Source organism: Gymnoscopelus braueri (genome assembly GCF_963280865.1).
Source record: "Gymnoscopelus braueri genome assembly, chromosome: 7".
Classification (NCBI taxonomy): domain Eukaryota; kingdom Metazoa; phylum Chordata; class Actinopteri; order Myctophiformes; family Myctophidae; genus Gymnoscopelus; species Gymnoscopelus braueri.
Window position 1 is genome coordinate 36,901,320 of NC_137608.1, and position 26,020 is coordinate 36,927,339.

A 26,020-nucleotide genomic window follows, 5' to 3' on the forward strand; every position below is an offset into this window, starting at 1 on the left:
TACATAGCAGCTAGCTAGCAGTGCACCACTGCAGTGAAATCTCAATGGGCTGTGCTGTTAGCCCATGGCATCGGTAAACACAAACCCTCCAAGACATGTTTGTGTGCGAAACACACAAAGCGTGACCGCACAGGCACGTACAGGGCACATAGAGATTACACACGCTCACTGCTCCTACAAGCTCAGTCAGGTAATCAGCAAGAAACGAAACGCTGCGCACAAGGTTGCAGAAATGCTCCTTTCTTTCAGTCCATAATATTGACTGAGACAGTTTCTTTTATGTGTACAGCTGATAGAGTGAATAAACTCGAGAGGAAATTTAATCAGGTTTGAGGTCATTTCAGGTCTATTAAGGGTGCCTTTCCTTGGGGAGGCACAGTTGCATAGTGAAAGATTTTGTTGCAATGAGAGTACAGTATCTTAAAACACTTTCATCCCGGACTCCCTATTTTGGGCAAATTTGCTAAATCTAATAGCTGCTAAAAGCAGATCTACAAACTGCAATGTAATGCGATGCGCAGCATTGTAGGCTTCTAGATCAGCTATTTTTAAAGCACTATCCCCACATATCCAAGCAATTTTCTTTCACAAATCTTCTGTTTCTTTAATTAATTGGATAATAATTTTTCATTGCTTATACTTCAGGAAATATAAAGTACTCTGTCTGAGTAAATTCTCAGCAATCAGTCAAAACAAAAACGACAACAAAGAATAACAATCCCTGATATTTACAAGTGCATAACATTTACATATTTTGCTTTCAGTAGCTTTATCCGTTTCTTTCCATACTGTGCAGGTTCATGCAATACAACACATTATAGTAATAACAAATGCAACAACACTGGAGTGAAGTTTCCTTAGCGCCACTCCGCACACACCCACATACTGTGACTTTCTAAACCAAAACACATGTGGAGGATAATGCGATTACATGGCTCTTTGACAGGAAAAAAGGCTCCTGTGCTCAGCTAAGCGCCAGTGGTGAATCTAGGAAGACAAACTAACTTCAACAACAACAATAACAACAACAACCAACGGCCAGCAGGATACGACTTTATCAGCTAGAATAATGTAGCACTTGAGAAAGAGTGAGTGTGTGTGACTGTGTGTGACTGTGTGTGCGTGTGTGCGTGTGTGTGTGTGTGTGTGTGTGTGTGTGTGTGTGTGTGTGTGTGTGTGTGTGTGTGTGCGTGCGTGCGTGCGTGCGTGCGTGCGTGCGTGCGTGCGTGCGTGCGTGCGTGCGTGCGTGCGTGCGTGCGTGCGTGCGTGCGTGTGTGTGCGCGTGTGTGTGTGCGCGTGTGCGTGCGTGCGAGTGTGTGCGTGCATGCATTCCTGGTGACAGTGTTTCTGTGTGTGTGTGTGTGTGTGTGTGTGTGTGTGTGTGTGTGTGTGTGTGTGTGTGTGTATGTGTGTGTGAGAGAAGATATTTCAGACATTTTATCCCTGCTGCCAGTTGAGACCGATTTTGTCAGCCATTAAGTCACATTTTTATAAAGCAGGGAGACACATTATTGACCTCGGCTTTTGCCTCCACAGCAGTGGAGCACATCTGCCTCAGACACCGGCAGCATCCCTCCCGGTACACCACTTGGCATGAGGATGGACGCATGGGAGACAGAAGAGAGCAGAAGAAGGCCATGATTGGAGGCAGACAGAAAGAAAAACGGGGGAAGGGGTGAGTGGGAACACAGAGAAGGAATTGGGGAAATATATCTACAGACACAGTGGAGGGAGGCAAAGGACATAAGATTGGGGAAGATGAAGATATACAAGAAGATTAAAGATAAGAGAGGAACAGGGAGAGGAAGGCCAAAAAAAAGACAAGTGTATGGAAGAGGCAGAGGAGCTACATAATGAATTAATTAATACCTGGCAGGGAATGTGTTAAGGAACAATAGTTTTGGCTAATTTAACAGGAAACTAGCCAGCGAGTCAGTAATGCAGCTGTTGCATAATAAACAAATAACAAGATACTAAAAACAGCTAGTACAAATACCACAAATAATTGTGATGTGCCCATTTCGAAACCAGTCCATAATTTGTGGTTGCTTTCCCACCTGCCTACTGTAAAATGCTAAAAACGATTTGAAGATTGCTTTGAAAGAACAGTTTTCTTCTGAATATGCATCTAAGATAAACACTTCTTAATGCAAGTTAAAACAAGGATGTGTAGAATCCTTAAATCTGGACTCCACCTCATACAATCCCATAGCCTTACAGTCCAACCAAAGGCCTTGCAAAGCACGGTGGACAGCAGCTGTCTGTGTGTGTTAGACAGTAGAAGCTAGCCAGCTGAGCTGCGTTTTTAGCCTTTATTTATCCAGGGAAGGTTGACGAAGCGCATATGCTCTTTTCCTAGAAGCACCATTGTTCATACTGTGTTCATATGATTCCACCATACATTAACTCTCAGGAGATGCTTACGACAACCATGGCCATCGGCCAAGTAGCTACCGTGTGTAAGAGCATAGTGAAGTGATGGGAGAGATTTCTCTGCTTTTCTTTTTCTTCATTTACTTCCCTCTGCCTGGGATTTGATATGGCAATATTTCCATCACAAATGTGTTTCTCTATTCCCCACACAGTCAGTTGATGCTTCATATCCATAAGAGTCAACCCGCCGTGGTCATTTGTTTATTTTTGGAACACAGTTCTTATTTGACGCGATATTAAATACGTCTATGGGATTCAGAACGGGGGTGGAAAACTGCGAACCAGGTAGACAAACAAAGGATGTGTAAATGACGTCAGACTTCGGCGGTCTATAGCCTTCCATGTGTTAGAAGTATCTGCTTCTGTACCTGTCATCCTTTGTACTGTGTAACGATTCCCAGTTGTAAAAGGCTAGGCCTAATTGCCATTCAGGTGTAATAAAGATTTACTCTAGTCTTTACCAACTCTTCACATAATCCAATCAGACACCTCCAATTTCCCAATCTTATTCCCTTGCTTAAGCTGAACAGGAACCAAAATTTAAAAAATGCACGTTATCATCGACAAATGTGTGTATTTCTAAATAGAGTGGGACTTGTTGGCTCACAAAAGCTATGATTCAACAAGCATAGGATTGTCTTTACACGTAATCAATAGACCTAGCATATTTGAGGGCTCAAGTGTAAGGAGCTCAATGGTTAGCCAGCATTTGAAGCCAGTCAGTGAACATTGGGTAGCTAGAGAGCGTTGGGAGCTGGAGACCGACCACTGGCTGCTGCCTGGCCTGCATACCAATTACAATCTGCTAACCAGAAACATGAGGAGATGTTTTGGGGGAAGGTCATTCCTCTGGAATCCAGGGTGACCTGGTGGAAAGGGCCTGTCGCACGCGCGCGTGCACGCACACGCACACGCACACACACACACACACACACACACACACAATTGTGTGTATGTGCATGCAGATCCCTGTACACATGCATGCAGAAATACTCAAGAATACGCACAAACACAGTACTGTGCACGTAGGCTCTCTTTCTCTCTGTCCCTCTCTCTCTCTTTCTCTGTCTCTCTCTCTCTCTCTCTCTCTTTCACCCACACAGCCCCAGGTTAGAGCTATTTATTGTGCAAGCTCCTTGGCCATTTTTCAGTGACACATGTACTGTACAAACAGGGGAACTATCATCATGGTAGATACTATAGACACAGTGGTTTGTGTTTCATAAACACACTGTATGTCCTTCAATTCAATTCCCTCTGTCAGTTTGGCTACACAGTATTTTTACACTCTTTACTGTATACAGTCTACAATCTGATGAGCAAACACGTTGCTTGTGGTCGTCGTGGTACAATCGAATAAGCATAGACAGTCACGGTACAAACATAGACCGTACTGATATGGATAATATAGTGGAGCCAATTCTTGGTGGCCAGTGTGTAGGGCTGGGACATTAACCGCATTACTGCAATACTGGCGGTTGTGTGATGCAAAAATAGCTGATCTATAAGCTCATACATATTGTGTTGCATCACAGTGTACAACTAAGTGGAAATTAGGCATTATAACAACTGCTTGTACAAGGTTTACTGTCAGGTGCAAAATGTCTATTATCATAATAAAAATCATACTAGACCAATACAATAAAATGTGTTTGTGTGTGTGAGTGTATAACACATACAATGTATACATTCGGAACATGAAAACAAACATAATGGTTGCATATTTTACACTGCCTGCCTTTCAATCTGTCTGTCTAACAGTGCACCACGGTGCTTTTGTGTTTGTGTTTGTGTTTGTGTGTGCCTGTGAACCATGCCACGGTCAGGATGTCTGGTTTTACATAGCTGTCCGCTGTGGCCTGATTAACTTTGACAGGCCGCCTCTCAAAACCACCAAGAGGGCACCACACACTCACACACATACTGTACAGGCACACATAGCCACCTCACACACACACACACACACACACACCTGTACACCCACAAACAAAACACATACACACATCCATGCACACACACACACACACACACGCAGATGCCACCCTCCCCCATCCCTCTCACACACAAGTGCCAAGGCAACCAGGGACGGCTCCCAGTAGCCCTGACTCAGCCCTGTTGAGCTTATGATGGCTCCAAAGTATAACTACAGATTCAATCACAGATATCAACGCTCAATACTGTGATTTCCATAAGGGGATATAATTTTTCTAAGATACAGCATCCTAAGCAAGGTGAGGTGCTGCTGGACTAAATCTCTGTTGTTAGTGGTTTTATTATTATAAAAAATAACTTAATTCCAACTGAGTGAATTCTAAAGGGTCATTTATACTTTGTCAAAAAAACATGTTACGTAGTTTGTTTTCATATTGCTCCCATTGATTTTTCCGTCAATATTCGTGCAGCCATGCCAAAATGAGACATATCTCCTCTAACATCTTGTCAAATACCCCACGTAGGAGCACAGGAATTGTTTTCTTTCTCCAAAAGAAAACTTAGATCAAACTGAGACGGAGGTTGTTTTGTGTTTTATGCTTTACTGCAACCAAATTCCTCATCTGGGGCAAATTAAGCCTTAAATGTGAGCTATCATGGCAGGCCAAAAAAGGTAGTTCAACCAGTTACCTCATGGGCCACATCATCATTTTATAAAGTATAAAGTATACAAGAGAGATTGTTCGATGTTGATCTTTCCATACTTATAAAAAAATAAACAAATGTGATATATATTTATTTTTTTAAACAACCAACAACTGAACTAACTTCCTACAGCCTACATATCATTACGTTATTGTGAGTATAACTCTCCCAATCATGTTGGCTGTTCATTGTACCTGTCTTAGAGTTTACACTCTCAGTCTGTGTCTCAGTTTCTGTTATTTAATACAACCTTAACTGGCATGGTGGCAGCGGTGAGATTATTCAGTATGCATGCATGCCTCTCATTTGCTTTCACTTTTACAGGGAAGCTGTCTGACATAGAGGAACGTTGTAATGAAACCGAAACAGTGTTGGTTTGAGGTTGCAGCATGCAAGTTGCATGCTATGACATCTTAAAAAAGCTTCACGAAGTGACTTCGGGTCACGAATGTCGATGTAATTCTGCAACCCCACAGCTGATTGTGTCAACCACACAAGCCGAGGAGAAGGAAAAGACGACCCAAGCATAGGATATGACTAAATACAGGTTTTTTAATGCTATAAAGGTGCATTCAATTAACATATTGTGTGCTATAAATGCACATTTAGTAGCGTAACATAATCGGTGGTAACATGACTAGAGATCATTGCAAACTCAAAATCAATCTTTTGATGTGAGATCATTATATCGATTATCGAACAAGCCTAATACATTATTATCTACTCTAAGTTCAAGTTGTCTGTCGATTTGTCTGTCTGTGTGCCCAAATTATACCCAGAATGTGAACACAGACCAATTTGTGGATCGGGCGGATTGTGCCTAAGTAAGGACATGCACAGTAGAGAGAGATTGAGAAAGACAGAGATGAGAGGGAGAGCGAGAGGGAGATGAGGGGAAGGAAGGAGGGAGGGAAGGAGAGGGAGACAGAGCCTATTTCACTCATGCAATAACCCGGCCAATGCTTAACCTGAATAAGCTGATCGACGCGTTGCTTCGCGGCAGGTTGTCAGCGCCCCACTAGCATTGCAGAGCGTTTTCTGCTTGTGTGTGTCTGTGTGTGTGTATATCAGAGGTCACACTAGGATTCACACGTCTGTGGTTAGTTTAATTGCCGTTAATAATTTACTAGATTTTTTTTTTTGGGGGCTAGTTAAAGTTGCAGGTATGGTGTGTGTGTGATCTCAAATGTGAGCTTACCATAATCACAGTAATCCTTAATCATATTCCATCATATTCAAGGGCTTTTGGAGAGAAATGAGACAGACTCCATAGAGCACTGCAGAGGGGAGGTGTGTGTGTGTCTGTGTCCAGCTGATGCTCGTTGATGCTCGCTAATGTTATATACATCAAGGCAATTATGTTTCTGCACTCATTTTCGGTTTAGGACAAGAATTTTCCTTTTGGTTCTAAAAAACACCGCTTATCAGGGTGAGGAAGGAAGGGGGGTGACATGGGAGGGAGACATGGAGTGAGGGAAGGAGAGGTAGAGAGGGAGAGAGAGATAAGGAGAGCACTTGAAGAAGAGAGAATTTGAAATGTGTGGTTTGTGGTTGTAGTAATAAATTGCCAAGATTATACTTTACCGATTTTTCTTTCCGGAATTATACAGTATTTTCTGGTCTTTGTCATGAAAAAATAAAAAATAAAGAAAGGAACTGCCAAAAACGATAATTACCAACCTAACGCAACCTTTGATTATTTATATATATATATATATATATATATATATATATATATATATATATATATATATATATATATATACTGTATATTGTCCTCTTTGTCAGCTGTCTTCATCATAACAAGATGTTTGTGGTGAGATAAAAGACTCAAGAAATACACACACATGCGCTCACGCACACACGCACGCAATCTACGTGAGGCAGGAAGGAAGAGGGAAACACAGATGACAAATAGCTCACTTCCGCAGGGAGGTGAGGTCTGGCTCTCTGCACTGTATCCTATTTCAACCTGATAGAGGGAATACAGAGAGATACAGACAGAGCAAATGAGATAGTGGGAGGCAGAGGGGAAGAGAGGGAGAATGAGATACAGAAAGAAAACCAGACAAAGAACCTGACAGAGGCAGAGAGAGAGAGTCTGAAACAGAAAGTGAGAAATAGTCATTTTAATCAATTGATACACAAAAATAGAGATGGAGAGAGAAAGAAACCAGAATGGGAAGGACGTACAAAGAAAGAGGTAAAGAGAATGCTAGATTCAATGTTTATGCACTACATATCAGTAGGCTAAATTATGGGTTTTAAATGCCCGCTAGTTTATGCCTATTCTGCGTGCGTTGGTGATTATTGGCAAACAAACATAGGAGCCCGTTAGCTTAGCTGCAGCAGACTGTGCCCCTTCTCATCATCAACAACAGGGGAATGTGCTGTCACTGATAAAGTGGTCCTGCTAGCAGCAGCCACACATAACAGTCATGTCCACTTCAAAATACTGCTCACCACCTACGAGCCACTCAACAACCTGGCTCCCCCCTTACCTCTCTGATCTCCTCCACCCTCATGTCCCCCCCCGCGCTCCCTCAGGACACCAACCTCTGGTGGTCCCCAGGACCAATAGGGCTTTTTCTGTTGCTGCCCCCTCCCTGTGGAATGCACTCCCCAACCGTATCAAAGAAGCCCACACCCTCCCATCCTTCAAAACTGCTCTCGAAGTCAAAACCCACCTCTTTAATATTGCTTACCCCCTTGTTTTACAGTTTTTTTTATAGATTTTACTCTTAAGACTTTCTCCTAATAAAGTTGTAATAAATAAAGTGTGTTATTTTATTTTATCCATCCCCCATGTACTTAGAAAAGCATTTTAGATATGATGTCACCCAACTGACCGGACTGTCACAAAGACAGAGGGAGAGAGAGAAAGAAGTTATATGCAGACACACAAATATAAAAGCAACTTTGAAAAGAAATGGAGGGAGGAGAAAAGGAATAGAGAGAATGAATTAAGAGAGGAGAGGGTGAAAGAGAGAGATAAAAAGAGAGAGCAAGGCCGACTACACAAAACCCTGACCTGCTCTCTACACTGTTCGTAGAAGCATAGACCATCGCTAGGGGAACAACACCTCGCTCACCTATATGACATCCAGGTTAGCGGAGCTGCAGTTAGCGCTACCACAGTTGACTTTTGGAGCAGTGTGTTTTCTCTCGCTCCCTATATCCTCTTTCCCCCTCCCCGTCTTCCTCGCCTCCACTGACACGCTTTCAGCTGTGCTGTTTTTGAACAGTGAAACTATTGTGTGCCTTCAACAGCGAACAATGCATGCTGTTTCGCCGTAGGGCCCCCGAGCACACATTAGCTCACTTTGCCCCTTTTGTCTGCTGCTGAATTCCTGCCGTGTATCTGGTTGCAATGCCAATAAATAACTGCATGTATTCACTTCTTGGTAGGGTCGTGCGGCAAGGGTGGCCTGGCGGTTTGAGTGACTGCCGTGACCTATAAACGGAAGGTCATAGGGTTGTGTCACCCCTTGACTCTGTGAAAGCTTACAGGCTGAATAAGTGTCCTTGAGATGCTACTGTAGCTAACGGTAAAATGTACCTTTATGTAGCTACTTTGAAAAGTGAAATGTCTCTCCATTGGCTGTGCACTTGTGATAATAAAGACTTGAATTTGAACTTGAACAAATAGCTGACAGATGTTAAAAATAAAGACACGTTCTGCAGGTCATAAAAAGCTCCATTACCTCATATCTGTTTACAAGTTGCAGCTTACAATGGGAGGTGCACTATAAGATGTTGTATAACACTAAACATTCAGGTTTGTGTTAATGGGGAAAAGAAAACTTTTTTTATTAACCTGTTTTCTATGTCTTTTATTATTTGTAGATGGCACCTTTTTATTCTGGCCAGGGACAGCAAATGAAAATTATTTAACCCTAGTACATTTAGATTTTAATTCACGTTGAGTAATGTGCAGTGTCCATGTAAAATAAATGAAATAAATTAAAATAATAATAATCATGGTTTAAAATCTGTAAAATGTGGAGCATCAAAATTAACCACTATATTTTTGATGATGATTTATTACAGTATGCGGTATTGTGGTAAATGAAACAGGAGAGACTAATAATATATATATATATAATAATATTAAGCTATATCTGCATTATAGTCAGGAGTGCAATGGCTTTGAGTACGCTGTGGCTAAATACACTATGCTGACGATAACTACAGTGATACTTCATTGCAAAGAGTGCAAGTTCTAATCAAATGATCAGATCAGATGCCTAATATGTATTGAAGCCAACAAATGTTGTGCCAAATGCCAAAATAACACCATCTATATTCATGAATTCCAAAAATATACAACTATTCAGCGAAACCAATAATATAATGAAGATTCTGAGACAGCATTTTTAGACCATTAACATAGATCTTACTGAAAAGAATACTATAACACAAGAGATAAGACGGTGATATATAATCCTAGGCCAGCAAGGTGCATGTGTGTTAAAGCTTGATTTATAATAATAATAATAATAATAATAATAATAACTAATAATAATAATAATAATAATGAACCCAAGGACGCTTTACATCTAAAACAATGAACAACCAACCAAACAACCAAACAAAACAACAGAGAATAGGTGTCTGTTGTTTGCTTCCATGGATCTGCAAAACTCACGGGTGTGTGTAAAAAAGACAAAAAAAAGAAAAACCTTAACATGAGTGGAACTAACCTACAGTAGATGAATTGGCTGAATTCACAATAAAAGGTTTGACATAAGCCATAAGCTTTGTGAAGCCCTCGTCTTCCTACATAGAGATCGGCTGCACATCCGTGTCAATCACTTTGACAATCAACCTGGTCACGCTTCCTTGCCAACGAATGGCTAAAATAGACGATCGCAAACGTGTCGAGATGCGTTGTGAGCTTGTAAGTCATTCTGAAAACGTTTGAACATTTTCGCCTATAATGACCTACCCAAAATATAGATGCCAGATTGAAACTTAAATCTCTCTCTCTCTTTGAAGACACACTTAAAAAAATTACATCTTGTAGGCCTACAAAATAGCTTTTTATTCGCACTGATTACATCAAGATACACAGGGCACACATTCTACCATGACAGTCCAGCTCAGCTTAGCTGGGCTCAGCTGTCTGTCTTTTGAACGTCCCTGGTGCCCTGTGATGGTGGTGTCAATGCAGAGCTTTCTATTTCCAACCCTGCCAACAGACAATACACCAGCACAGGCTGGCCTCTGTCACTCAAAGTCAATATCAACACATACTGTACAGTACACATTATGAATACACAAACACACAGCATAAATACGTTCACATACACAGCATAAATACACTATAAACAAAATACACAATTCAAAGGGCTTTATTGGCATGAGTAATACACACACAGTAAATGCACACGCCCGCACACTGACTAAGCTAATACACAAGCTTGCATACGTGCTCCGGGTGGCATCCCTGCAGCATGGCACACACACACACACACACACACACACACACACACACACACACACACACACACACACACACACACACACACACACACACACACACACACACACACACACACACACACACACACACACACACACACACACACACACACACACACACACAATATAGATATAGTATAATTAGCATAATCACATGATAATTGGTCCTACATACAAGATGATCTCGACACACACATACACAAGGCTCTCCCTCCGGGCTCTGTGTGTGTGTGAGACTGTGTGTGTGTTTTGCTACCCTGATCACCTCCCCCTGTATTGATGAAGCATTGCATTGCGTTGGTTCATGCAGGACACAGGAGTCATACGGGCTCCCAACTGTAATCAACGGCAAATGGTATCTATGACATGCGTGTTCCTGAAACCCCTGGGAGAGTCATTCAAACTGAAGCAGATCTCAGAGGTTAGGATAGTGCTCTTCTTCTCTCTCCACCTCTCTCTCTCTCTTTATACAGTATGTCCCTTTCTCCAAATTCTTTCATCTCTTGCTGTACTAGAGCCCAACTAGTGCCAGATTTTTTAGTCTGATGCCAATTCAATTCAATGGGGCTTCATTGGCATGAGAAAACATACTTTTACATTGCCAAAGCAAAAGTGGAACAAAACAATCAAAACAAAACAATGTATGTACAGTTAAATGGGAATAAATATATGTGTACTGTAAACAGATCTGTGTTACATTGCAACTTAAAGAAAACTATCTTACAAAACCATAAGAATTGTGCATTTGCTGTCAGAAATAGTTAAACATCCAAATAGGAAAGGCTAGCTTGGGATAAACTCTCTCTCGGCCACTATCTCACACACACACACAGTCTTGGCAGGCAGGCAGAGATATTATTATCCAACCTTGGGAATTGTTTCATCAACACCTGGAGCAGTTAAATGAAAATGTTTTTTTCTTTTTTTTTTTTTTTGGGGGGGGGGGGGGGGGGCACACAACAACCTACTGCTGCCAGGAAGCAATTAGACAGGAGCCGCAAACACAAGGAGCAATCTATCCGACATTCACTGTATCCTCTCTCTCTCTCTCTCTCTCCAACTTTCCATCGTGTACCGCCTACACTCATCTATTTCCCCGTTTCTCTCTTTAGTAAAGGGGGGGGGGGTCTTGAGAATAGCATCAGTTTGAAGGAGGAAAGACTGTTCGTTTGACTGACACCAAAGTGTCTCATTAGTAGCACAGATAATGTGGTGTGTTTAGGCGTTGAGACCTCATGAAACAGCACCCAGAGGAAGGTAACATAGCCTCCTCCACGGCTACAGATAGAGGCACACAAGGGAACAGGTTTCTGACACCTACTGTATTCATGGAAAAGGCAGTCATGACTGAGTTGCAGTACTACTGTCACAGAGTCACAGCACTGTCACACACAATTAAGAACAAAATGTAATGAAAAGAATGTGGGAATGCAGTGCAGCATGGTAATGATTTAGAACATGCTGTATCCATATGAATAATGATTCATAACACAATATTCAGCAGTATGATTTTTCAGTAGACTGCCTGTCTGAGGTCAGAGGCAGCCTGCCAAGGACACTGGCACAGATAGATGTTTATAACTTAGGAGTAAGAACCTTGCACACAGTAACTTCACGCACCTTCAGCGCTAGGACCAACAGACAAACTGTATTGAGAGTGCTGCTATTCTTTGATTCTCTAATTATAGATGTTTATCATTATTACTATTATTGCTACTACAATGTCAATGAATTTTACTCTCATGTACCTGTACACAAAATGTAACAATAAAGAAATATTGAAACTTGAAACTGAAGTAAGAGCACACCATCTGCTGCAGTCTGACCTACAGTCTGAAGATTAGATGAATTGGTAACAGATGGAAATAGACTTTATAATGTACATTCATAATGACTTATGATATAAAATCACAACTGGCATTGTGCTCTGTTTGCAATGCATGTGCCTGTGTACACATGCATGTGGGTGAATGTGTGTCTGTGTCTGTGTATGTGAAGGTGTCTATGTGTACCCATACGTGTGAGCATATTCATTTGTGTGTGTGTGTGTGTGTGTGTGTGTGTGTGTGTGTGTGTGTGTGTGTGTGTGTGTGTGTGTGTGTGTGTGTGTGTGTGTGTGTGTGTGTGTGTGTGTGTGTGCGCGCTCCTAGGCTTGGGCAGAATCACGGTATTAGGGCATTTAGCACGGCTGAACCCTGAAAATCGATTATTCGAGTAGTCAGTCAGAGACCCCTCAGGGAAGGGAGATGGAGATTCTCTGATTCAAGCAGTCCTATTTCTATTGAAGCTGTCTTGACACTGGTCGTAAATAAACTAAAGAACGCACAGATTTTGCCTAGTTTTTATGATATGACAACCATGCGGTTGTGACCTACACAAATGTATACAGTGTTGAAGTGTGTTCTTTGACCACCATAGTAGTAGGTGAGTCCTTTTTAGTAGGGATGGGTATTGGCAACAATCTCACGATACGATACGTATCACGATACTTGGGTCACGATACGATTATATTGCGATACGCATCACGATACTTGAGTCGTATCACGATATTGGGATATATTGGGATATATTGGGATATATTGGGATATATTGCGATATATACATATATCACAACTACATATTGTTTATATATACACTACATATTGAGTAGCTGCAGATCTGTGATAGGTTCTTTTAATGTTTTTCATAAAGCCTGTATCTGAAAAAGCACAAAAAAATAAAAAATAAAAAAAATGTTATCGCGATATCGATACTGGAGTATCGATACAGTATCGCGAAATAAAATATCGCGATATGTCGTGATATCGATAATATTGCCCATCCCTACTTTTTAGCGCTACACAACTCTACTACACAACATCTGCATGCAGCCATGCAGACTAATCCATTGTCGACAATTAAAATAAGCCGTCATATGCAGTTGTCTCAACAGATTTATTGATCTTAAATGCTCAAAATGTTGAATGAATCTGTTGCACTTGACTTGATCTTATCGTGGTCTATATCTGCACTGAAATGCATGCAAAATTTGTACAATTAATACAATTTTGTAATATGTTGTCAGAATTCATAATATAAAATGAATAGTCAAATATTCGCATGAAAGTCACGAATCTGATTTTTGTAAAATTGTGACAGTGTTATTTTCAATACGTCAAAAATACAGACACTGCTCTTTCTATCAAACTGATATATTGCCAGATGTAACTTTATTTAATTACCAACCTTTGTAGTATCTTGAGATTAGTCTTCAAGATACTACAAAAAAAGTTTATTATTCACGTCCAACTGCCAGTCAGCCACCACCACCCGGAACAATATCTATAATAACATTGTGGAACAACACAATAAGGTGTAATTTCCTATCGATGTATTTATTAAAACCAACAAGACTTGTCTAAGTAGGTTTACTGCTTATTAGACACACAGCATTGTAGTTTACGCAATGTCATACACTTCTATCACCAACAGCTCAGCTTTTATGGCGTTGTTTCTTTTTACACAAATACCATCATATACCCCGGTGAAATGTCAGCAAGGTATGAAAAACTGGTCAATCCCAGTGTGTGCATGTGTGTCAGTGTGTGTCCGCGTGTTTGCATGTAAATGGTTGAGTGTGCCTACACTGCGTGATTCTCATCTCAATCCAGGCCCCAGGTTAAGCGCTGTAGCAGTGCCTTCCTGTGTGTGTGTGTGTGTGTGTGTGTGTGTGTGTGTGTGTGTGTGTGTGTGTGTGTGTGTGTGTGTGTGTGTGTGTGTGTGTGTGTGTGTGTGTGTGTGTGTGTGTGTGTGTGTGTGTGTGTGTGTGTGTGTCCTCGTTTCAAATGCCCTGACAAAGTGCCTCCCCCACACCCAACCCATCTGAAATGAGCTGTGCAGCCCTGCACGCAAGAGCAGATGCATTTCTCTGCCTTTGATCTACAGGTAAACAAACCCAACCTGTGAAAGAAAAACACACATCCTTAGATCCGCCACGTGCCCTCCATAAATAAGAGAAGAGGAAAATGGAGACCGTGAGAGAACACAGAGAGAGATGGAAGACAGATAAAGAGGGAAGGGAGAAAGATGTCATGGGGGGTGTAGGGGGACGTGAGAAAGAGAGAGGACAGAGGAGTGAAAGAGAGAGGACAGAGGAGTGAAAGGGAGCAGAGAAACGGAGAGAAGACAGAGAGAGAATGTGAGAGGAGGGAGGGTGAGGGAACATATTATTATTGTCTGTATGTTTAGCATTATTCTTTGCTTGGCAGGTTTGCATTACATAGGCCTATCTCCTATTATACTGTACATACCTTGTTATTTCCCCATATACTCTTTGTACCACTCAAACACAGCCACAACATTGACTTGCTTGGACATTTTGCTGACAGAGTCAACGGCAGACAGACAAAACACAGATAGAGAGAAACAGAGACAGACAGGGAGACAGAGAGACAGAGTGACAAACAGAGAGCGAGAGTAGGTATATAATGAGCGCTGTCAGACTAGGCCACAACACAAGTCGTTTAGCCACTGATAAGATCTTGTAAGCCAAGAGCACTTAACAGAGCTGTCATACGCAGCGTGCGCTCATCTGTCCAAATAGTCTTATGCACACGAATGCTTTTCCTCTGTTAGCCATATCTGCATTCCGAAACAAACATTTCTAATGTCAACAAATGCCACCAAAAGCAAAGCGTCTGTATAGTTCACATCCATATGATTCAGATTTGAAAACTGAACACAAAGAGCTGCAAGAGGCAGTGGATTGATGAAAACTGACTGAACAAACTGTAGATGTATGTTTCTGTAATGAGGTCTGTTGAATTGACACAGTGAGCTACACACAGAGCCTGATATATATATATTTTTTAAATACCTCAGGCTCACAAATCTGTTAGTTAAGTTAATTTCTTCGCCAATGTCACCAAGAAAACACAGTTCCCGACCAAATCCCTGTACACTAGTGCTTTATGACTGAAGTAATACTGTGTTTGATGTCAAACAATGAGTTCAGTCTTCGTGACAAGGCACTTTCATTTTAGTGGGAAAATGAAAGTGGCCCCCCCGTTTCATCTTCCGCCTGGGATGACAGGCTACTGTCAGTCAGATAGCGATGGGAATTCACGCAGGAGAGAGATTCTACATTGCATAACACTCTGCTTTTATCCAAGCTCTGTTATCATGGCTGCGGGTTATTGAAGTGGCTGCCAACACTGTCACACTGTATGCTGAACTCCTTATTTGGTTTGTTCACGCCAGAGGCATATAGGCAACATATGCAATGCGCTGACCATGCAACACACCACAGGCTCATTCATGCACATTTGAGGACCATGCATTGATTTATAACCACAGCATTTTTTACCCTAACCACAACGTGCATACATAGCCTCAACGAGAGGACACTAGCGGCCTGCCTGGCTGTTACATATACACTCAGAGGCAGCCGAAGCCCAATGATTCTACCCTCGTATAGGCCTTATTTACGTATCTGTATAATAACATATTTGACTCTTGACCCTGGCAAGAGCCAATGCTCACATGACATGCAAACACACAGTAGGCTAGATTATATTATGGTAATATTTGAAAAAGAGCTGTCTCTAGCAAGTGACTTTTCCTATACATTATCATGTATTTCTCTTGCTTCTATCTTCAAATGCTAAACACCATCATCACAAGTAAAGTGTTCATAAAACAAATTAACACTTGTTTATGCAACAAGTGAATACATAAAAAAAAAAGAATATCAACAAACAATCAGCCTTTTTAAAGACAAGACTGTTGGGACAGAGAGGCCGAGGCAGGCTGTCTCTGGAGTGCAACAGCTATCATATTTTCCTATCTTATTTCATATGGGATCAGCGAGAGCTCTGAGCAAATTATTGCCAACCTTGCTCAGCCCATAAAGCCTATTCCCGCCAGAGCAAGCGTCACTTGCTACTGTAGCTAGCAGAGGAGCATGTTGACAACTGTTGGCGCTAATTGCTTTCACACCGAGAGTGCTTTATGAAACATGCACCGAGACGCAGAGACATGCTCCATACCTCGACTGCGTCTGTGACGAGTCACGGCTGTCACTGACAACACAGCGTAAACAAAAACACACATTAAAGCAAAGGCTGGTGTTTGATCTTCAACATGGATTTAGATTACCTAAGACCTGTGACAGTGATAACTGGGTAGGTTATATTATCTTAACTTGCTTTGTTGAATTGAACAGTTTCAGTACTTGGTGTCATGTTTCCACTTAATAGTAATATGTTCATAATATTCATAATAACTGGAAGCATCTGCACACCACTGACTTTATACGTTTTGTTAATTGCTATACCAAGCATGTCATGTTTTGTTCTGAAGCACTGCTTCACTCAAAAGGTCTGCATATCTCACTGACTCAGTGAGAATTGTCAAGCATGGCTCCTATTCTCAAAAACAAATGTTTGAAATTCACGTCAGATCGTGGAGGAGATGAGATGAGATGAGATGAGATAAGGATAATTCCTTTTAACAGGACGTTCATGAAAGTCCTTGCGGGCTTGTTTCCAATGAGGGCCTGTGAGCAATTAGGGGTTAAGAGTCTTGCTCAGGGACAAATTTCATTTCATCGACACATATGCTGGCGTGGCCTGGAATCGGGCAACCAGGGCCTCTGGCTCACTAACCACTCAGCTATGGCCGCCCCTTAAATGAGATGAGATGAGATGAGATGAGATGAGAGCACTCAAGTCTAGATAAAGATAAAACCGGTTGCTGGGTGTCAAATTGAAATCATCAAAAAAATAGTAGTCGTCAAAGAAATAGTAGGCCAGGTCAAATGTTGTCTTTTTATGACAGTGCATAATGAGACGAGACCCTAAGCACATATTGCATTAAGCTCAATAGGTGCATGGGGATGGGTAGCCCACAGGTTATGTACTGTCTGTGTATTTAAACAACTAGTTTAAACTACGTACCCAGTGGTGTGTTCTAGGTTTTTTCGGAGGGTATACCATAATTATTCCCTGCACACCCAAGACATGCTCGCATGTACTGTATACGCTCACGTATATCCATAAGTCCATGCTATATTATGAATTTTGAATAATAATGTAAGAGAGAAGAGCCAGGGGAAGAAACACGAGATATGAGAAGTAGATTATCTTATTCTACTGTTTGACTTGCAGACATGCTGGATATCAATGTAACCTTAATGCCTAAAAATGTGAAGTGTAACTGTGAACAACGAATGGCATAAAATAGGCTACATGCATGAATGATGGTGGCACGGTTTGAACCAAATCCACACTGAGGGCTTTTCACATGTGTGCACTTCAGGCTCAGTGCATGTGTTGTGGTTCCAGTATTGTGATAATCCTTCATGGGATACTCTCTGGCACTTCCCAACCCCCAACCTGCATACTGACACACGCACACGCACACATACACACAGAGACAGCGCCTTCCTTGGCTGGATATATTTAGGTCATTGGTCGATATCCTGGACAGGTGCACTGTAGAGGTCCAACACTGTGTCTGTGTGTGTCTGTGTGTGTGTGTGTGTGTGTGTGGGTGTGTGTGTGTGTGTGTGTGTGGGGGTGTGTGTGTGTGTGTGTGTGTGTGTGGGGGTGTGTGTGTGTGTGTGTGTGTGTCTGTGTGTCTCTCTGTGTGTGTGTGTCTGTGTGTGTGTGTGTGTGTGTGTGTGTGTGTGTGTGTGTGTGTGTGTGTGTGTGTGTGTGTGTGTGTGTGTGTCTGTCTCCCATTCTGGGGGGAACGCTCACCAAAAAATCAGATCTACAAGCTCACAACATGTTGCAACGCGACACGTTGTGAGTTTGTAGATCGGTTACTTTTGACGAAGAGACTTGGTGTAGATGGAAAAAAAACTGTCCAAGTACATTTGTAACTCAGGTGTGTGTGTGTGTGTGTGTGTGTGTGTGTGTGTGTGTGTGTGTGTGTGTGTGTGTGTGTGTGTGTGTGTGTGTGTGTGTGTGTGTGTGTGTGTGTGTGTGTGTGTGTGTGTGTGTGTGTGTATTTATTATGAGTGGAGGCATTTATGTGCATCTGTGCATGTGCATTTGTGTGTGAGCACCAGTGCACACTGGCAAGCATCCTTGTGCGTGTATCGTATGTGTGTGTCTGCACCTACAGTAAGTTAGCTCACGTGAGTGTGCCTATGTATATGTAGCTGTGCACACGTGGCGTGCACGTGTATACTGTGCTGTACGCGTGTGTGTGTGTGTGGGGGTGTGTGTGTGTGTGGGGGGGTGTGTGTGTGTGACAGAGAGAGCGCAGAGCGCACGTTCATGCTTCAAGCTCCACAGTGTGTGACGGTTCGGTAGCTATGGGGACGTCCTGTTGGCATTAGGAAACCTCTCTCCCTGGGACGTGTTAGCCAATGAGCAGCTGTGCCTCAGGAGGGGCTGTCTTGTTAATTAAACCTGGAGTTGTTTTGTCAGCAACAGCATATGATACACAATGCTGCTATCACTATCGCTGTAAGGAGAAGAAAATGGCAAGGAAGGATTGCGGCAACCCCTGCAAAAAAAGAAAGAAAAAAAAAAGAAAACATGGGCTGTCTGTAGAGCCAAGATGTCTTAATACTGCAATGCTGCTGCAACAACATTAACTGGGAGTGTGTCAGCATCTTCTGTGCTACTTTCAATATGTCTAGACTCTAGACATAATCTGCATTTGAATGAACAAATTTAACGTGTCTGGAGGGTGTATACTACCCTGCTGACCATTCTATGCCAGAACCACTCTGAGGAAAACATAAACTTATTTTGCTCTCTAATAAATGCATACACAACTCATAGTCTGACTTTTACTCTAGGAAACAGTACCGTGTGAGTATACTGTGATATATCAGTCAATATATTTCTGTGTCAGTGTTGCCATAATTGTGATTTTAATGTTTAGTGTTCACACTACAGCAACTGTGCTCAATATCAAATCCATAACCCAGACACCACCCAAACGTAACAGCTTTTTATATGAATGAGAATGAGAAAACGTATATGAATACACAGTGTTTAAAACTGTCCAGATATTTGTAGCGCATCAGTACTGTATTGTGCTGCTTTGTAATTTATGTCTCAACTAATGTCATCAAAACAAATTGAATTCAGTTTTAATTCAAAAAGGCTATAGTGTATATCTCCTTTGGGGAAATAATAATAACTTAATTTGATCATTCAGTGTTTGTAATAAATATAAAAGGATCCTGTCATCATGGACCATTTTGGTACATCCATTGAACAGTTGTTTTGTCATCAATTATTTTCCCTCCATTTGGACAGATATTTCATATTGAAATAAAACACTTCAATCCATTCAAATTGTAAAATGACATGAATACATGTGATTACAAGAATCCTAATTTGTAGGAACACTGACAGCAGTGCTGAATTTTGGCAGAACCAACAGCTGTTGGCAGGGGAAGACAGTGGTGTTTGCATGTTACTGTAACAATAATAGCTCTGAATCTCCATACAGAAGCTAATGAATAAATCATGGGCCTTGAGGCAGATGGGTGTAAATGTGTTTTCATGCCAACTTCACTGGAAAGCTTTAAGAATTGTAAAACTTTCTGATTGGTGTTCAGTGTTTCTCTGACAGCTGACTCTTAATTACAATTGCTACTGCCACATACTAAACTAGGTTTATGATACAAATTATCCACAGACAAATGTTATTTGATACCATAAGAAAGAGAGCCGATGGCTTGATATTGCATTGGATATTTTTTTTTACCTTGTGCCTTTAACATCATGATTTCTGTGGAATAGCTGTTGCAGTAGATATAGCGTCACTAATGCCAATTTGTTAAAGAACTAGAAGGAAGCTTATCATGCCTGTTCCCTATATCAGGTAGGAATATCTGGGCATGAGGGAAACAAAAGAGAAACCCCACCTCATACACAGCAACAACTGTGAGGAGCTACAACAAAGTGGTCCTGAGCAAATCAATCATACTCTAACTGCCCTAATGGCACAGGTGGCCATGGCCAATAGCATAACGTTAGTTATCTCCACCAGGTGTGTGTGTGTGTGTGTGTGTGTGTGTGTGTGTGTGTGTGTGTGTGTGTGTGTGTGTGTGTGTGTGTGTGTGTGTGTGTGTGTGTGTGTGTGTGTGTGTGTGTGTGTGTGTCAGTCCACAGGTACCAAAATTCTCTAATATTGTTTTTATCCACCAATGACAACTTATTTAATTAGACAAAATAATGTATAACTGCAGAGATAAGGGATATGCGACCCGTCAAGCTATAATTAATTGAACCAAACTTGCCAATCCCAGAAGGATATGGGATTATTGTGCCGCCAGGCGGAAATAGCCAATCACAGACATGCAGGATGTGATGGCAGTGTTACCGCATGAACAAACGTGACCCCCCATGTTTTACAAGTTCTCCTATTTGAAACAGATAATGCCTGTTGCAGTACATGCCTGCCTCTTACACACACAGTGCCTACTGACGCACACAAAATAAACACAGAGAGACAGAGAGAGCGCATAACAGAGACATGCAAGAAACTCATTATGCCACCAATCCACAACTTCCATTGAGTCATTGCCACAGCACCAGCTCATAATGAGGTCATTTTCAGTTTTTAACACAGGGACAAATTGCGTCACAATTCTGCTAATTCATGCAAAGCATCATGACTTGATCATTCGGACATGATGTATTCAAGAGGCATTTCCTGGGGGGGAGGGGAACATAGTTTAACTTTTCGCTGTCGTCATATGAATATTTCTTAAACTTTGACGGAGCAAGTTAAGTTTATGGAGCGAAACGAAGGAGCGCACACACACACACACACACACACACACACACACACACACACACACACACACACACACACACACACACACACACACACACACACACACACACACACACACACACACACACACACACACAATAGTGTTATTTAACACTTTGGGTCATGATTTCATGGAGAAAGTCAAATGCTAGTGCTGGGCAGAAAACATTGAGGACCATTGAAGTGCTGTTTCTATTTATAAAACGTATTTCTGCCCCAAAATTCAATTTTGTCCTTGACAAGTGGAACTCCACTTAGGCTAACCAACCAAATGAAAATACCCATTTGGAGTGTATATTAAACTAAACAAAAATCACAGGGCAGGATAAAGAATCTCCCCAAACAAATCTGTAAATTCATGTCAAAGCAGATTAACAGACGGATTTTGGATTAACGCAAGGCAGAGAGAGAGAGAGAGAGAGAAAGAGAGAGAGAAAGAGGGATTTACTATGGCCACGTCACTCACACAGCGAGGGAAGCAAATCACACATCTTATTACTATTGTGACAGATGGATAATTGTGTGATTTTATTTACAGCTTGCCTGTTTGATACCTACAGGGAGGGTTAAGCTGTGTTAAGGACTTATAAATATTTCCCTGCTGCTGCTGTCAGGGAAAAGCTATAGTATAGGATCTCCTTAATGACAGGTTTTCAGAATTGAAGATCAGCATGATGGGAATAATGATATAAACATGGTTGGCTGATATTAATAGCCAACAAAATATAAAAACAACAGCCAACATTTTCCAGTTTCAACTATGTGATAAACAACACAATAATTCAGTTACACAACTTAAGAAATAATGTAGAAATGTTGAACCTTTTCTAATCATGCCCACAACAAGTATGGTAGGCATAAGCTATCAAATAGAGAACATTATGGAAATGTTTCCACTTACTTGTTTCCACTTACTTGTGCATACTGCATTACCACCATATGAATGAATGAATGAATATGACTGTCCACAGCCAACATCTACTGTCACTTCAGTACGATGGGGTTTTGAAAAAAGGGTTTAATAATTTCCTCAAATTTTCTAACTTGAAGAGTTTAGAGGAATTCCAGCAAGTAATTGCACTTACAATGTACTGTATAAACAGAGCTTGCAATATGACCGCTATAATATAACCGCTCTCTTTGCGCTGTCTTTCCTGTCTCTCTTCCCTGTGGTGTCCAATAATGCAGTAATGACAATAAAAGGAAATTACCGTACCCCCCCCCCCCCCTCCAACACCGAAAGTCTCACATAAGATTTATCAGTGACAGCAGAGCAGATGTGTTTGTCCTTACAATCCCAGGAATTGTCACCGAATCATTGCTAATACTTTCTAATCATAATAAGGTGGTTGTGACAAGGCAGCTCTGCTTTATTTGCACGGTTGATTTGCACAGGTAGGTAAGCGGCTTTCCCAGAGAAAGTGGGGCTGAGTGGTGCGTGTGTGTGTGTGTGTGTGTGTGTGTGTGTGTGTGTGTGTGTGTGTGTGTGTGTGTGTGTGTGTGTGTGTGTGTGTGTGTGTGTGGTAGCGGAGGTTCAAAGCAAATAAACGCACCATAATCAAATACAGCCGGTGCCACAAATTGCTTTGGGGCTATAATGAAATAGGTTACGGGAGCAGGCGAGACGGGCGCAGCGGATTGAGCCTCATGTCAAGGGAGCGTGATCCCATCAATGCAAAAGCCTGAGTATCACCAGCGTCATGCCAAGTGTGGTTTTGAGTCACCTGTATCCTGCGGGGAACTCCCACACTAAAAGTTCACATGAATAGGTTCTTTTTTTGTACTGCCATAGTCTCTGTGACCAAGAAATCAACGCTTTGTGACACATGAGCTAAACGTCTCCCCAGAATGTCAGGACCTAGAGCTCCAAGGACCAAATGACAGGGACAGACAGCACGGGCAGGATCAAATCTGTGACCTTTCAGAAACAGGACACTAGTACTACTACTACACAGTACACACACTACTCAACCGGACAATCTGCCACCGGGATGAGATCAAAGTGTCTGGGTAGCTGGGTCAGGTATTTTCCGCTTAGATCTTATTTTAACCCAGCACATCACTATCACATGTCAATATCCTCGGGTAGTAGATCTCGCAACTGCTGCTCTTTGACTTTTGGGGCAGTTACAGACGGGTATGTTGACCAGGCAGGCTCAGCCAACCCTGAGAGAACAGGAGATTGATATCAGTGGAGTGTGAAAGAGCAGGGTGGCAGCCCAGTGCTAATGAGACTGTGGCCCCGGCTGTACGGCCCCCGACATAAACACAGCCATGTTGGCCATCCGTCACTTAGAGGAGGTCAAGAGGACCACACACTCACTTGCTTGCTCTCCGCCAACAACACTGTGTGGGCTCATCGGAGCATGATGAGATAGGTCACTTGCCATTGCCCGGTTCAATGGTGCTGTGTCCTCTGGATAATTGATAAGCAATTAGCAGCCAGCACCGTAGGTGATGAGCACCACTCGAGCCCACACTGACAGCAATAGAAGACAAGTGACTGATATGATGAACGCTTGCAAATGTTACTATAGTATACTCAGTACATATCGTAGTAGACTCACTGGTCTACAATGCCATGAGAGGGGCTGCCTTGCAGATTTCAAATAAAAGCCCACTCACCAGAATGTTGAACCTGTGGCCTACTTCTTAAAACTAAATGCCACTGCAGAAAAGTTAAATTGAAACAGAGTTCATGTGAACTGCTTTCTGTGTGACACAAAAGTGAACACTTTACTATGCGTATTTGTGTAATTGTGTGCAGCGACATATTTGTGCCAGACACAAAATCAGCATAAGTTTGTATATGCAATTGTGCACTTAATTGTAACACCGATCCACTGTCATCATTTAACAGCAGAAGACCATTTGCATACAAATCAGACCAATTACCAACAAGTAGCTGACATGCTAGTAGCATCTCATATGGAGCCATATCATGCCTCATTTGTTTGGCCTGGAAACATAAGCTTGTCAGTCGAGTGTAGCATTTCTCCTGTATTCATTGAGAGCTGGTGCAGCACCCTGTAGTGAGACAATCAACACCACTGCTAGGTAAAGTGTGAAATTAAAATGGCAGTTTAAAATTGCCATGTTTCTCTGGAAAAACACAAAGATGCTTGGTGTAATTTGTGACAACAAGTATCACAAGGACATCTTTAGCACTGCAACCTGCACTAGACACTGTTTAGATGGAAGGTTTTTAGTATGATTAAGTACCCAAACAATGTTTTGAGCAATGCAGTCTGGGACAAATCTGGGACAAACACAGATGAATGTGGATGCAGCACTAAAATTACCCATGACAAAAAAAAAGACAAACTTACACTTCCTTTACGGTGCGTAAAGAAACTGCAACATGAAGCCACAGAGGAATACCTAGAGTTTATTCCCCAGATTTCAGGAATTCCCTTGATGTTACGAATTCAACCCATAACTGGGACCAAAAACAAGGACAAATGTGGAACCAAACTACATAAAGCCACAGGGGGAACACTGTGGAGAGAGTTTCCTTGTGTCAGTAGGGCAGGGTGCTTTGTTCCCAGGAGCAGAGCAGAGGCACCAGCATGCTGGCTGGATCATGCCAGTGAAGAGCACTTTGCTGCTGCTGTGACATCCCCAAAGACATCCATAGTCAGCAGCTGTCACAGTATAGAGTGGAATACATGCAGCACCAAGGGCATGCATACTCACACACTATCACTATGTGATAACAGAGCTCCTCGCACTCATGGAAACTGATTTGCCTATGCACACGCACGCACGCACACACACACACACACACACACACACACACACACACACACACACACACACACACACACACACACACACACACACACACACACACAGCGATATTTACAATTCACATTTTGCATACACATTCATATTTCAAAGCACAACATACAGACACATTTGAAGCCGATCTGAAATCGATCAAACTCAGAGCAAGTATGCAATCCAAGTTCACATTCATACAGAAAGTCACACAAGCAGACAAATACACACAAACATAATTTGTATGGACACTCCTTCAGCCCTATCTGCTTTCACACCCAGCATGAAGGGGCCAGGCTAAATGGAACAGCAATATAATTACTGATGACCCAGACTGGCTCAGCCTGTTAACAGATGGAAGGTGGCAAATTGATGACCCACTCCCAGTTACGGAATCGCCCATTCAACCTTTTGTGTAAGTGTCCATATGAGCCAATATACAACATTCTCCACACAAGTAATAGTGGCATTGCTAACACTGGCAACGTGCTAATGTAGTTCATTCTACATTAGCTAACGATGTATTGCTGTAGCCACTATATACAATCTGTACCTCTTACTGTATTCTGCATTGCAGAATCACTGCTGCACTTTCACTATATCCCAAAGAAGAATTATTGTTTCCAGTTACAATGGCTCATCTGCTACCTAGTTGGGTGACAAATACCAGTTTTTCACTATACCGTTTTTATCGCTACAGCAAATCATTCTTGAGCTTAAGCTCAAGAATGATTTGCTGTAGTGATGCATGAATGATGCAGGGTAAATGCAGGAAGGGAGACCCCTCCAGTGGCTCCCAATGTATGCAACACTAATGTATTATAGATGCAGGCAAGGTGTGTGTGTGTGTGTGTGTGTGTGTGTGTGTGTGTGTGTGTGTGTGTGTGTGTGTGTGTGT

At 41.9% G+C, this 26,020-nt stretch overlaps 1 protein-coding gene across 9 annotated transcripts in view; it reads right to left on the reverse strand.

Annotated features, from left to right (window-relative positions):
- fbrsl1 (fibrosin-like 1) overlaps positions 1–26,020 on the reverse strand; it is a 380,812-nt gene that overhangs the window by 352,753 nt on the left and 2,039 nt on the right. The gene's annotated exons all lie outside the window — the stretch shown is intronic.